At 39.9% G+C, this 12,640-nt stretch overlaps 1 pseudogene; it reads right to left on the bottom strand.

The window, feature by feature from the left end:
* Positions 1-7,776: 7,776 nt before the first annotated feature.
* LOC102250786 overlaps positions 7,777-12,640 on the bottom strand; it is an 8,530-nt pseudogene continuing 3,666 nt past the window's right edge.

The following is a 12,640-nucleotide window of genomic DNA, read 5'->3' as shown; positions in this document are numbered from 1 at the left end:
AGCCTTTGCCTGAGGCTATCCAGCAAAAGCCTCCCTGCAGGGCTTGGGTGGGGCAGGTCCCACAGGATCAACAGGGCGCGGCTAGCAGTTATGGCTGCTCTCAGTCTTGCCCTCAGAGGCTCTGCTTCTCAGTGTCCCGGTAATTGCTGCAAGCCCCTCAGAGAGAAAGCTGCCCTAGGGTTCTGACCGCTGCCAGACAGTCCCGCTTCTCCCGTACAAGCCTGGGCCCCTAGAGACTTGGCCGGAACTGGAGCTCAGAGCCTGAGACTCCCTCCCGATTGAAAACGACAACCACACTCTCAGCCGCCAGCCCACTCCGCATGCACTCCGCACCTTAGTATTTCACTTCAGCACTGCGCCTCCTCTGAGTCTCAGTGTGCTTTTCTCTTTCCTTCTAGTTGTAGAATTTCCACTCAGCCAGCCTTCCTGTAGTTCTGGATGATGTCCGTTCTGTCTTTTAGTTGTATTTTTGAAGTGGTTGTGCGAGGCAGCAATCTCCGGTGTTTACCTATCCGCCATCTTGGTTTCTCCAGTTTTGATTCTTGATCATTCCACATACCTAGGTTGTGGATTCGATCCGCTGGTCAGGGCACTTACAGGAGGCAACTGATCACATCAATGTTTTTTTCTCTCTCTCTCTCCTCCATGCTCTCTCTAAAAATCAATAAAAGCATGTCCTCAGGTGAGGATTTCTTTTAAAAGTAGGTTTATAGTTGTGAGTACACAAAGCACAGAATTAATAAAGCTATTGTAATAATCATAACCTGCACTTTTGATATGAACCTCTTTTTCCATATGAATAACAGTAAGCCTACTTTTGCCCAGCCCTGAATTGTTAAGACTCATAATATTTTTAAAGGAAACTTTGCTAAAAAGAATGAAATGGAAAGCAAAGAGGGGAAAAGAAATGTGAAATAACGTGAGAGTAACTGGAGCACATGCTTCCCAGTATTCATACCGATAGGCTGGAGAAAGGCCTTCTTAATGTGCATTATAAGCACACTTTGGCATATGTATTTCAACACGAGCATCCTTTTTAGTATGAGCCTTGAGGGAAGTTTGCAGATAAATTTCAGACCTAATTTTTATTACACTTTCACAGGATATACTGCATGGTGATGAGACACATGTAAGCAAATAGTGAAAAGGATTTGTGTGATATAAGTATTTGGTGCATCATCCTTCCCTAAATCCCTAATCCAAGTACTCCATCCAGTAATAGTGGTTATGGATATGGAGTGGTTCTTTGCCCCACCCTTAATAATACTCTAGCTCCTCTGCTACCTATAGGTAATGAATTCCTCTCTATGCACAAGGTAATCTGAAGATCAAGCTTAACTCTCCAAGATCAAGTCATATTCATTTGAAAGTCAGCCTACTTAAACCTGTGATTAACCAGTTATACTGTAAATTTGAATCTAATAAAAACCAATCTAATCTTGGTCCTGCTATGAGTTCAGGAAAAACAGCAAAAAGATAAAGGAAAGACATGCAATATTATTTGATTGATCTTGATATCTTCTTGTCCAATGTCAAATTTACCAGACAATTATATTAGGTTGTTTTCTGTTTTGTTATATTCATGGGATCAGCCTCCAAGAAAACATTTCCATCTATGCTTCACATGTCAGTTAACAGCCAATATAATTTAGCTGCTATAATTTATAAATGCTATTCAACAGATATATATTCTATTTTTCATATATCATTACTCCTCAAATAGATTATGAATATTTAGAAGTATACATCTTGTCATAGATAGATTTTTAGATTTTTAGTTCCACACCACAATTCTTGTGTATGGAAAATTGTGACTTTAAGTGGCTCACTAAAAAATGGTCACACTTATAAATATTAGTTATTGACTCTCTATTAAGTATTGCAGGAAAGTCCAACCAGTTTTAGGCTAGGATTATTAAATGGAGTTGAACTTGTTCGATATTTCTAGTTATTCTAAACTAGGAGTAGATTTGAAGTAATTCTTCTATTTTAAAATTATTTTTCTTCAAAAGAGCCAAGATTAACATAATTGGAAACTGTGACATGCTAACTTCCTAAGATGGGCAGCAAAGTGACTGGTTGTCATTTTGCCCAGCCTTTGTTCCTAAAATAGATGTGTGTGTTTTTTTCCATCATGAAAATTATGGTTTTCTTGTTAAAGCTTTATGCATACAACCGGAATTAAAGAAATCTGGCCTGAGATGTTGGAATAAAATAATTTCTGTTTATTTGCCATAAACCAGCATTCCTTGCTTCACTTAAAGGGGATCTGTTGAAAAAGAAAATAGACTCAAATGATTTTCAGATGTGAATGGATTTCTATGTAGTCACCTGGTCTAGGAAACAATCACACTTTCTTTACAATCTATTTACTGTTCCGAAGTCCCCATGCTCACCATGCTTCAATGGTCATAGCCTTCCAGACATTCTTCAGGTTTCCTTGCTCAGGTCAATGGAATCAATACTATTAACTTCTTGCAATGTTGTAGGTGCTAAATGAATCCCTTCTTGGAGGAGAAATGTTATCAATGTGCTATGAAAGGAAATGTGAGCTTAAGGAATCCCAGGGTGGGAAAGGAACTCAAGGATCATTTACTTTAGTCCACTGAAATGTGTTGTGGAATCCCCCCTCCATAATATTTGACAAGTCCTCATGAGGTTTGGACAAGAAAACTTTTAATGATGTCATTTATGTTCATGTGTAAGGAATAGAAGTATTGTTTCGCTCTCATGGTCTATGGCATTTTCCATGTCTTAGTCAGTGGAATCCACCATAGTCAGTGTAACTCAGCCCTGACAGCTTGGAAGAAGGCCTAGATAGAGCTAAAAAATTGGGCAACTTTCCTCTCTACAAGACTCTAAGCACACCCAGTTTCCTAAAAGTGTAGAATTTCTTAATTAAGAAATATAAATTTATATAGATTCTGTCTTATCTACCTGGTATAATTTGAGCAGGTCAGAGAAGGCTATTCAAATTGCAAAGCTCATAATTCCACCATAAAGAACCTTTCATTTTGTAAAACAGTAGCCTTTAATTTTTCTGTAAAAAAAATAATTATGGAAAGGTTTAGGTTATAAAGTTGATAATATATATATTATATAGGAATGTCTCTCTTACAGAAATGACTGACCAAATATATAAACAATTAGAACAACAACAACAACAACAACAAACTAAAGAAAGGGGAGAAGATGAACCTGGAGAGAGAAGGTACCTATCTAAAACATAGTGAATAGTAAATGGCAACTTCAGAACTTCAGGGCAAGCCTGGTCTACATCCACTCTGAGCTACCAGATAGCCTTTTACAAGTCCTTCCATTATACTCTGGTTATTATAAACCAATAGGCCCAATCATATTGTCAGTAGCTGTTGCTTAATTTTTCTTACCACTCTATGGAACCATATGACATAATCCATAATAACTTTAGACAGTGGCAGGTGGGATGTGTAATTCCTACTGATCACAGAGTCTCAGACATTGCTATGACCTGGACCCAGTCTCTACAGTCTGTCAGATAGCAAGCTTTTATTATGTACCTGCCATGTGCCAGGCACCAGGTAGAGTTCAGGTCAGGTTCCTGAAAGACAGCGAAGGACCCTGCCCTGATAAGGCTTAAACCCTAGAGATAAAGAGGGACATTCGGTAAGACACAGAAAGCCTATCCCAAGGACCACCTTATGTCTCTCCCCCGGTAAGAATGCGGAGGAGTGTTACCTGGAAGAGGTACTGGAGAGCCACAAGTGTATTCCAGGTACAGGGAACACCATGCCATGACCTAAGGCAGGAAAGGCAAAGATGCTTACAGGGAAGAAACCAGGAGGACTAGAACAGAGTGGATGGGTGTTACAAGGGCTGAAGCTGGACACGCATATCATGCAAGGTTTTGTATAGCAGGGGTTTCAGATGTGAGCTTCAGTGTGATATATAGCTATTAAATGACTGGAAACTATCTGGTGACTGTGTTAGAATTATTGTATTTTACTTTAAGTGTACCTCTGGATACAATTTTCAAATTGAATTGAATAATGTAAGATAGGAGGTGGAGGCAGGTACAAAAGTTTGGATATTAGTGACCTAAGTAGGATATTGCTAAAGAAAATATTAGTGACCTAAACAAAGAGGAATAAAATGAACACATTTGTACATTATGATACAGAGAAGGATAAATAATATGAGGATGAAGCCAAGGATTATGAATATTGGGTGTAAGGTGAAGCCATATAATTAATAGGGAAGAGAAGGAGCTGCTTTGACTAGGAGGTGGGGAGGTCTATGAATAATCATATGGACACTGATTCAAGAGGAATTGTGTGGACGTTTGAATCTGAGAGGTCTTTGGTGCAGAAGTGAGATCTGAGCTCTAAATTAACATTTGGGAAAAGGTACATTTGAAGCCTCCAGAAAGCCATTAGAAAGCTCCCTCAGGGAGTAAATACAAGACAGTAAAAGAGGAGTCCACTGAAACTAGCCTTGTGAATGTCAACATTTAATGACTGAGTTGATCTGAGAGGAAAACAGCAGAGATGTATGGAGGAAAAAATCAAAAACAGAAAAAGAATCACAAATACCTGACATTGAGGTCATTTAGAACCTAACTCATCCATATGTGGTAAGTGGTTATCTTTTAGAATATTATGGAGAGATTAAATTGAAGACTAAAAAATTTCTATTGATGTAGTGACATGAAGGTCATTGGTGAAGTTGGCAAGCTATGTGAAATTAATTAGCAGATATATAAAAACTTCAAATCCCAAAGGAATGATCATTTTGTCCTCAAACTCTTTTGACAGATAGAAACAGGTTTAGAGCATTTAAGTAAGTCTCCCAAAGTCACACAGCCATTTCATAGCAGAACGTGAACTGGGTCCTCTCCCACCATTCTTCCCAGTACATTTTGGTCACTGATATTTTTTAATCCTGCAGTATCAAGTGAAAGTTTTAATTAAAATGGACCTACGATTACTCAAAACGGTAATAATGGAGTTCAATTATTTAGAACAATATAACTTTTTTCCTAAATATTAATAGGATTTAGTAAATGAAGATATTTCCATGCAAGAACTCAAGAAGTGCTCTACATCAAAGGGTCCACCAAAGATGATCAGAAGTGTCCAGTCTGGATAGAGTATGAGGCATGTGAAAGACATCTTTTATTTTGACATTTAAGAAAAGCTACCAATGGCTCAGTTAAAAATTACAAACAAACATCCTGTAAAACGTCATGTCAAAACAAAAAGCTCCACACACCATCTCACAGTGGTTTATCAGAAAGTATTTGAAAATGGTTACATGCCATTACTTTTTTCATTTTGGTAAGATGAAAACAACAACACAATTTTTTTGTGTGTGTTAACAATGTACTCTCTCAGACTAAGACCTTGTATTCCAACTTGAAGCCTAGGGCAACATTTTTATAGCTGAATTATAAATCTCTGAAAATAGAGATTTATAATGGAAATTCTACAAACCCATACCTAATAGATCTCTACTACCTGGAGACTCTCTAATGAAAGGCAAGCTCTAAGACTTTCTCCCAGAAAACTTTGCTAATAGGATTAAATGATGAAAGGGTGTCCAGACAAAATATTTAAGATATAGCCTTTTTTTAAAAAAAAATCAGCCCATTACAGTGGGTCCTACACACTGAAAACATAAATAAAAGAATCTGTTACAGCTGGATAGAAGAATTTAAGATATGAAAAATTCTTTGAGGAAATGATGGGTTATTAAGGTATGGACTATAATATCATCGTCAATCTATAAAACTTTTACAACCTAGTCTTATTTGCACAGAGATTACATCCCCAAAGCTCAGTGCCAAAGACACATGTTAATAAGCTCACAACTTTTAATTAAGCAATATGTAATAGTAGATTCCCATTAAGCTGTGATTTGTGGGCTAGTTCATTACAGTGGGCCCCAACCGCCAGACACATATTCAATACGAATCAAGCAGTCTGCATATTATTCAGCTTAATGTGAGCTTACCAGTAATGTTTTATTGCCAGTTCAGGAGAGTGGTTCATAGAAAGTATTTTTCCCCAAAAGACTAGGACAGAGATCAAAGCCTAATGACCCCATGGTGCTTGTTTAATGAAACGACTCATCTGCATTGTTTATTTGCATAACACAATAATTACTCATAGAGTTAATTATCATACATATGATTATCTGACCTGAGGGGTTAGAGTTTTTATTGTCATAAACCCATAGAGGGCAGCCCTGGTAGTTGGTTTGGGTAGTTGGGAGCAAGATTAAATTCCCTTTCATTTCAGTTCGGTTGGGAAAGAAAGTGTTATGCAATTAATGGTCTAAGGAGAATTGGTTAAGTGCAAAGAAAATGAGGCTAAATCTTTCCTCCATAAAGTAAATTCTCCAGGAAGTAAAGTGTTAATTCTAAAAAATAAAGCCATGGAAAAATAATGGGAGAGTATGATCCATAATTGAGAACATTTTTGGTGTAGAGAGGGGGACCAGATAGAGGAAAAACCTATATTTGACTGCATACACAGTAAAAACTCTTTACATAAAATATAATCACCAATACCTTTCAAAAATGAATAAGGTATAAAATCTAGAGTAGAAATATTTGAATTAATCATTTAATCAATAACCAAATTACTCATTGAATAAATATTTATTCAACACTAGTGTGCCATTTTATCTGCTACATTTATACATTAATGTACATACAATTTATATTTATTTATTTGATACACACATAGATATACATATATATATTTGATATATATACATATATATCTTAATACAGACAAAAAATGCTTTACCAAATATATCAAATACTTTTTAAAATACTTTTATTAATTTTTTTAGAGAGAGAGTAAGGGAGAAGGAAAGGGAGAGAGAGAGAAACATCAATCCATTGCCACCTGCATGTCCCCCACTGGGGATAGAGCCCGCAACCCAGGCATGTGCCCTGACCAGGAATCAAACTGTGACCTCCTGTTGCATGGGTCTACACTCAACCACTGAGCCACACCATCCAGGCTCATTTTTTTCTATTGATTATGCAGTCCTAATCTTAGAAATTCTCTCTACATACCTCTGGGTGTATGGAATGATTCCCAACCAACTGAACCACACCAACCAGAGCCCAGACATCAAATTCTTATACTTGTTTTGTGCTTATTTTAAGTTTTTTATTCAATTAAATTCATTTGTCTACTTATATCTATTTCAGTAAAGTATTTTGAAATTAATGCTGTTGTGTGTTTATTTTGCTTCAGCTGCTGTTTATTGAGATACAGGTAGGCTCTGTAGCAACAGGCCCAGAGGCGGCTGCAGTAGTGGGGAAAATGAAAGCGAGGGTGTTTGTCTGCACCAGCTGAGTGGAGCAGGAACAGAAGTGCACAGTGCAGGACAGGTGGGAGTGTGGGAAGCTGAGGGGGTTGGAGAAGCAAGTGGAGGGCAGGGCCAGAGTCTCCGGAAACTGGAACCACCGGCCTCTCCAGCTGGCTCTCTCCTGACCCCAGGCCAGGCTTGGGGTTCTCTGAGTGTCCATTTCTACAGGACCTGAAGGGAGTGCACAAAGGAGGAGAAGCAGGAGCTTTGCCCTCTATGCTAAGCTCTGGAGCCTCCAGTCCTACCCCCTGCCCCTGTTGCTTGGGTGGGGCCATAAGATGGGCAGCCTGGCTCTGGGCTACCTCACCTGAGCAGGATTTTAAAATGGCCATGTTTTACAGAGGCATTCCTCTTCTTCCTTGGTGTCCCAGCCCACCAGTGCCACACTGCAGCCCCAAGTGCTCTCTACCCTCATTGCTGGCCTAAGGGATGGGTTGTGGGGAGGAGATGAGAGGGGGCTGAATGAGGGGCTCTGAGGCCCATCACTGCACAGGCACTACAGCATGGCGTTGGTGAAGCCTGAACCGGATGCCACCCAGTCAGCATGATGACCCCATCTCCCTTCTTGAAGAAGCCTCAGTCCTTGCCAACGTTCATGGCCTAATTCACCCAGAGGTCCACTGGGCCAAGTTCTCAGCCCAGGCCTCGTGCACTGGGTCCTTATACACCACAGGGAAGATGCCACAGTACAGGTGAGCCTGGAGGGCTGTCTGATGATTACGGGTCACAGCCATGAGGGGGGAGGGGGGGCACCGGTGAGTAACTGGTCACCCGGTGAGCAGATCTGCCAGGCTTGGTGAGGACAATTATGGCCCCATTGGTGTACTCGAAGAAGGACCCCACAGCGCCCAAGGCAGCGGCTTCTGTGGGGAATGGGCGCCAGGCGGCGGAGTTCCTCAAATAATTGCAGGTGGTAGATGCCGCCTCTGCCTCACTCGCCGTCAGGCGCTGCATGCGCACAGCTTCCAGGGTTGGTCCCCCATGTCCGGCTCTCCAGACAGCATGATGCAGTCAGCTCCATCCAGGACCACATGGGCCACATCACTGCCCTCAGCCCTGGTGGGACCCGCTGCTCTCCAGCACCTGCGCGCCACAGATGACAGGCTCCCCGGCTTGGATGCACCGCCCGACCACCATCTTTTGAGCAAGGAAGACCTTCTCTGCAGGAATCTCAATGCCTAGACCCCCACTGAGCTACCATGAGCACATCACTGACTTCCAGAATCTCATCAAACCTCCAAACCCCTTTCGTGGTTCTCAGTTTTGCGGATTACCTTGATGTTCTTTCCTTTTCTTCCAGAACCTTTCTGACTCCGTGGACATCGGATGCCTTGTGGATGAAAGACTGACACCATATCTGCACCCTGCTCTACCTCCAAATTCAGATCCTGGATGTTCCTTTCTGACCGGCAGGCATGTCCACAGCAGCGCCAGGGAGGTTCACACCCTTCTTGCTGCCCCAAGAGCCACCATTCTCCACCCCTATCACCAAGAAGTCAGCACCTTTCTCCTTCGCCTGCAGAGACATAAGTCCACCATCCACGTAGATCTTGCTGCCCATTTCCACCACCTCACAAATGTTCTTGGAGTCCATCCACAGGAGATTCCCTCACACTCTCACATATGCCTTATCCAGCGTGATCTTGAGAGTGGCCCCTTTTTTTAGCTTCTCCTCCATGCTCTTGCTGCCCTTGATGAGCCCAGTTCGGATCTCAGGTCCTTTAGGGTCCAGGGTCACAGCAACAGGCTGGTAGAGAACGGGATCAAGAGTAAATCTTTCTGAGGCCGTGCATGTTCTTGATGGTCTCTGCATGGTACTCCTGAGTTACAGGAAAGTTCAGACCAGCCACATTCATTTCAGACTTAATCATCTCCTTCAACATCTCCACTGATCGGGAAGCCGGGCCAGAAGATGCCAGTGTTCCGAGCTGTGATGGACGGTGAGTCAATGTCAGGGCCGCACCTGGCCACATGCAGCTGCTGGGTCTGAATGAAGGCAATAGCACATCACTGTGGGGCTTCCAAGTGGCTCTGCCCTGGTGGTCCAGCTCAGGCTGCTGCAGAGAGAGAGGTTTGGAGGCTCCCAGGGCAGTGGTGTTGCTCTTATGCTGAAATAAACGCTGTTTTAAAATCCATTTTAAATTATGTTTGCCCAGGTCTCTTTCACTATTTTTTTCTCCTTTGTGTATTAATGATATACTGGAATATGTTGGAGATATTTGTTGGGTGGAAAAAAGATATATTCAGGTTTTTTTGCCCATTTTCAAATGAATTATTTGTGTTTTTGCTATTAAATTGTATGAGTTTTTAATACATATTTGGGATATTAATCCCTTATCAGATATATGGCTTGCAAATGTTTTCTCCTATTTTATAGGCTGTCTTTTATTTTGTTGATGCCTTTCTTTGCTGTGCAGATGGTTTTAGGTTTGATGTTGATTACTGATTGTTTTGTTTGTGCTTTTGGTGTCATTTCTAAAATATGCCAAGATCAATGTGGAGGAGCTTCTTCCCTGTGTTTTCTTCTGGTACTTTTATGGTATTTGGTCTTGTGTTTAAGGCTTTGGTCTATTTCAAGTTAATTGGTATAAATAATGTAAAATAGAAATCCGATTTCATTTTTTGCTCTTGTTTTTCCGACACCATTTGTTGAAGACTCTCCTCTCCCAGTTGGGTGCTCTTGGCTCTTTTATCAAATATAGAAGCCCAGTGTATGAATTTGTGCACGGGTTGGGTCTGGCAGGCATGTCCTGCTGGGGTCGATCAGACCGGGATGGCTGCGGGGAGGTCCCAGCCATTCCCACCCCCGATCAGGGTCGGGGGGCTGATCCGGGATGGGGCTGGTCAGGGGGAGGGGCCACAGATGGTTGGTGGGGCTGATCGGGCCCCGATCTGGCCAGTTGGCTGCCACAGTGTGTGTCATAGTGACCGGTTGTTCTGGTCATTCCAATCATTCTGGTCATTCCTGTGTTTTGGTCACTTGGCTTTATATATAGAGATTATTTAACTGTGTATGTGGGAGTTTAATTCTGGACTCTCTAATCTTTCCCATTGGTCTGGTCTATGTGTTTATTTTTATGAGAGTAATATATAGAGTATATACCTATTTTTACCAGCATATTTTATATTTTCAGGTTTATTGTTATTAATTACTATTTTTTTGTTTCAGCTTGAAGACCTCTGTTGCATATGTCTTGTAAGGCAGGTCTAGTGGTGATGAACTCTCTTGGCTTTTATTTGGAAAAGCCCTTATCTCCTCTAAATTTCTGAAGAACAACTTTGCCATGTAAAATATTCTTGATTGGTATTTTTTGTTCTTCATTCAGTACTTTGAATATAACTTTCCACTCTCTTCTAGTCTGCAAGGTTTCTGCTGAAAAATCTGCTAGTTACCTCGTGGTAGTTCTCTTATATGTGTGGAATTTTCTTGTCTTGATGCTTTTAAAATTCTCTTTGATTTTAGACATTTTTTTTATATAATGCATTTTGGGGAAGATGTCTTTGGGTTGAATCTTTTGGGAGACTTATGAGCTTTATGAACTATCAGGGGTGGGCAAACTTTTTGACTCGAGGGCCACAATGGGTTCTTAAACTGGACCGGAGGGCCGGAACAAAAGCATGGATGGAGTGTTTGTGTGAACTAATATAAATTCAAAGTAAACATCATTAAAAAAAAGGGTACGGTTTTTTTTTTTTTAGTTTTATTCATTCCAACCAGGCCGGATCCGGCCCGCGGGCCGTAGTTTGCCCACGGCTGACCTAGGGCCAGGGGGAAGGGAACAATGGGGACATTATTGTTTAATAGGTATGGAATTTGAGTTTGAGATGATGAAACATTCTGGAGAATGGACAGTGTTCATGGTTGCACAGCAGTGTGAATGTATTTGATGCTGCTGAACTATACGCTTAAAAATGGTTAATAGGGAAAATTTTATGCTAGGTATATTTTACCAGGATTTAAAAAAGTAAAGTAAACCAGTGAGATGCACCTATGAAAAAACAGTGGTACAATCTGGATGTACAAGGCAGGATGATGTCTTTTTGCTGTTATTTTCTTTTCATTTTTACCTATTTATTTACTAGCTACTTATTTAAAATTTACTAGATAAATTGTATCTAATATAGTCATTCTTAAGTCTTAGAGTTATTTCTTAGAGTTACTGTAGATATTTATATGTTATAGATTACTACCATAGGCCAATTTGGAACAGAAGATTCTAAGTACACTTCCCTGTAGATTCTGTCTTAAGGAGGGGCATTCTTTATTAATTAATGTTTTTGGCCTTTTGTCTTACTTTAACCTTTGACATCTCCAATTCGTGCAGCAAATATTTATTGTGTGCCTACTATAATGTTGGGGGCATTGGGACTGTAGCAGTGAACAAAACACAAATAATCCTGTCTTAATGGAGCTTACATTCTAATGTTCTTCATTTCCTTATTGTAAAGAAGTTTTTGTTTCATGAAAATCATTTGAGAATTTTTCAGCAACTTTGATTAAACCATAGGCATGTAGTACCACACTCCCTAAATCAGGAGCTGATGTCCATACTCATTAGTCCTAATGTGTCTTTCTTCTTACAATTTCCATAGGTTAATATCATTCTCTACAGAACAGATTATTATCATTATTATTATTAAATGCCCAACAGACATTTTAAGTTAAAGTTCAGACTTACAATATAGAGCTTATTCGACTGATAGATTATACGTATTTATTTTTTTAAATGGTTAAGTTACCATGCTGTTTTAACTTCTTAGAGACTGTCCATGTTACACCGATATTTGATGCTGTTATTTCTGACTTTAATGAATCTTTTCTTTGCCATTTATGTAATAGAATATGATTTTGGAAAGTTATTTAAATTGTATATAAAATAGAGTGGTACTACTTCCTGTAAAACAACGAGTGCTTTTCCTTATACTAGCGTTAGTTCCCCTTTTCTTTTCTTTTCTTTTCTTTTCTTTTCTATCACATTCTAGTTGTTTCTTTATAAAAGAGGACCTTATGTTCTTTTGAATCCACAATAATATCCAACAGCTTGTTATAGTATTAGTACCATCTATTCCAGTGATGGCGAACCTATGACACGCGTGTCAGAGGTGACACGCGAACTCATTTTTTTGGTTGATTTTTCTTTGTTAAATGGCATTTAAATATATAAAATAAATATCAAAAATATAAGTCTTTGTTTTACTATGGTTGCAAATATCAAAAAATTTCTATATGTGACACGGCACCAGAGTTAAGTTAGGGTTTTCCAAAATGCTGACA

This window comes from Myotis brandtii, unplaced genomic scaffold (genome assembly GCF_000412655.1).
Source record: "Myotis brandtii unplaced genomic scaffold, ASM41265v1 scaffold649, whole genome shotgun sequence".
NCBI lineage: Eukaryota > Metazoa > Chordata > Mammalia > Chiroptera > Vespertilionidae > Myotis > Myotis brandtii.
The sequence above is the reverse complement of the archived record's forward strand: the minus strand, read 5'-3'. Positions and strand labels throughout refer to the sequence as shown.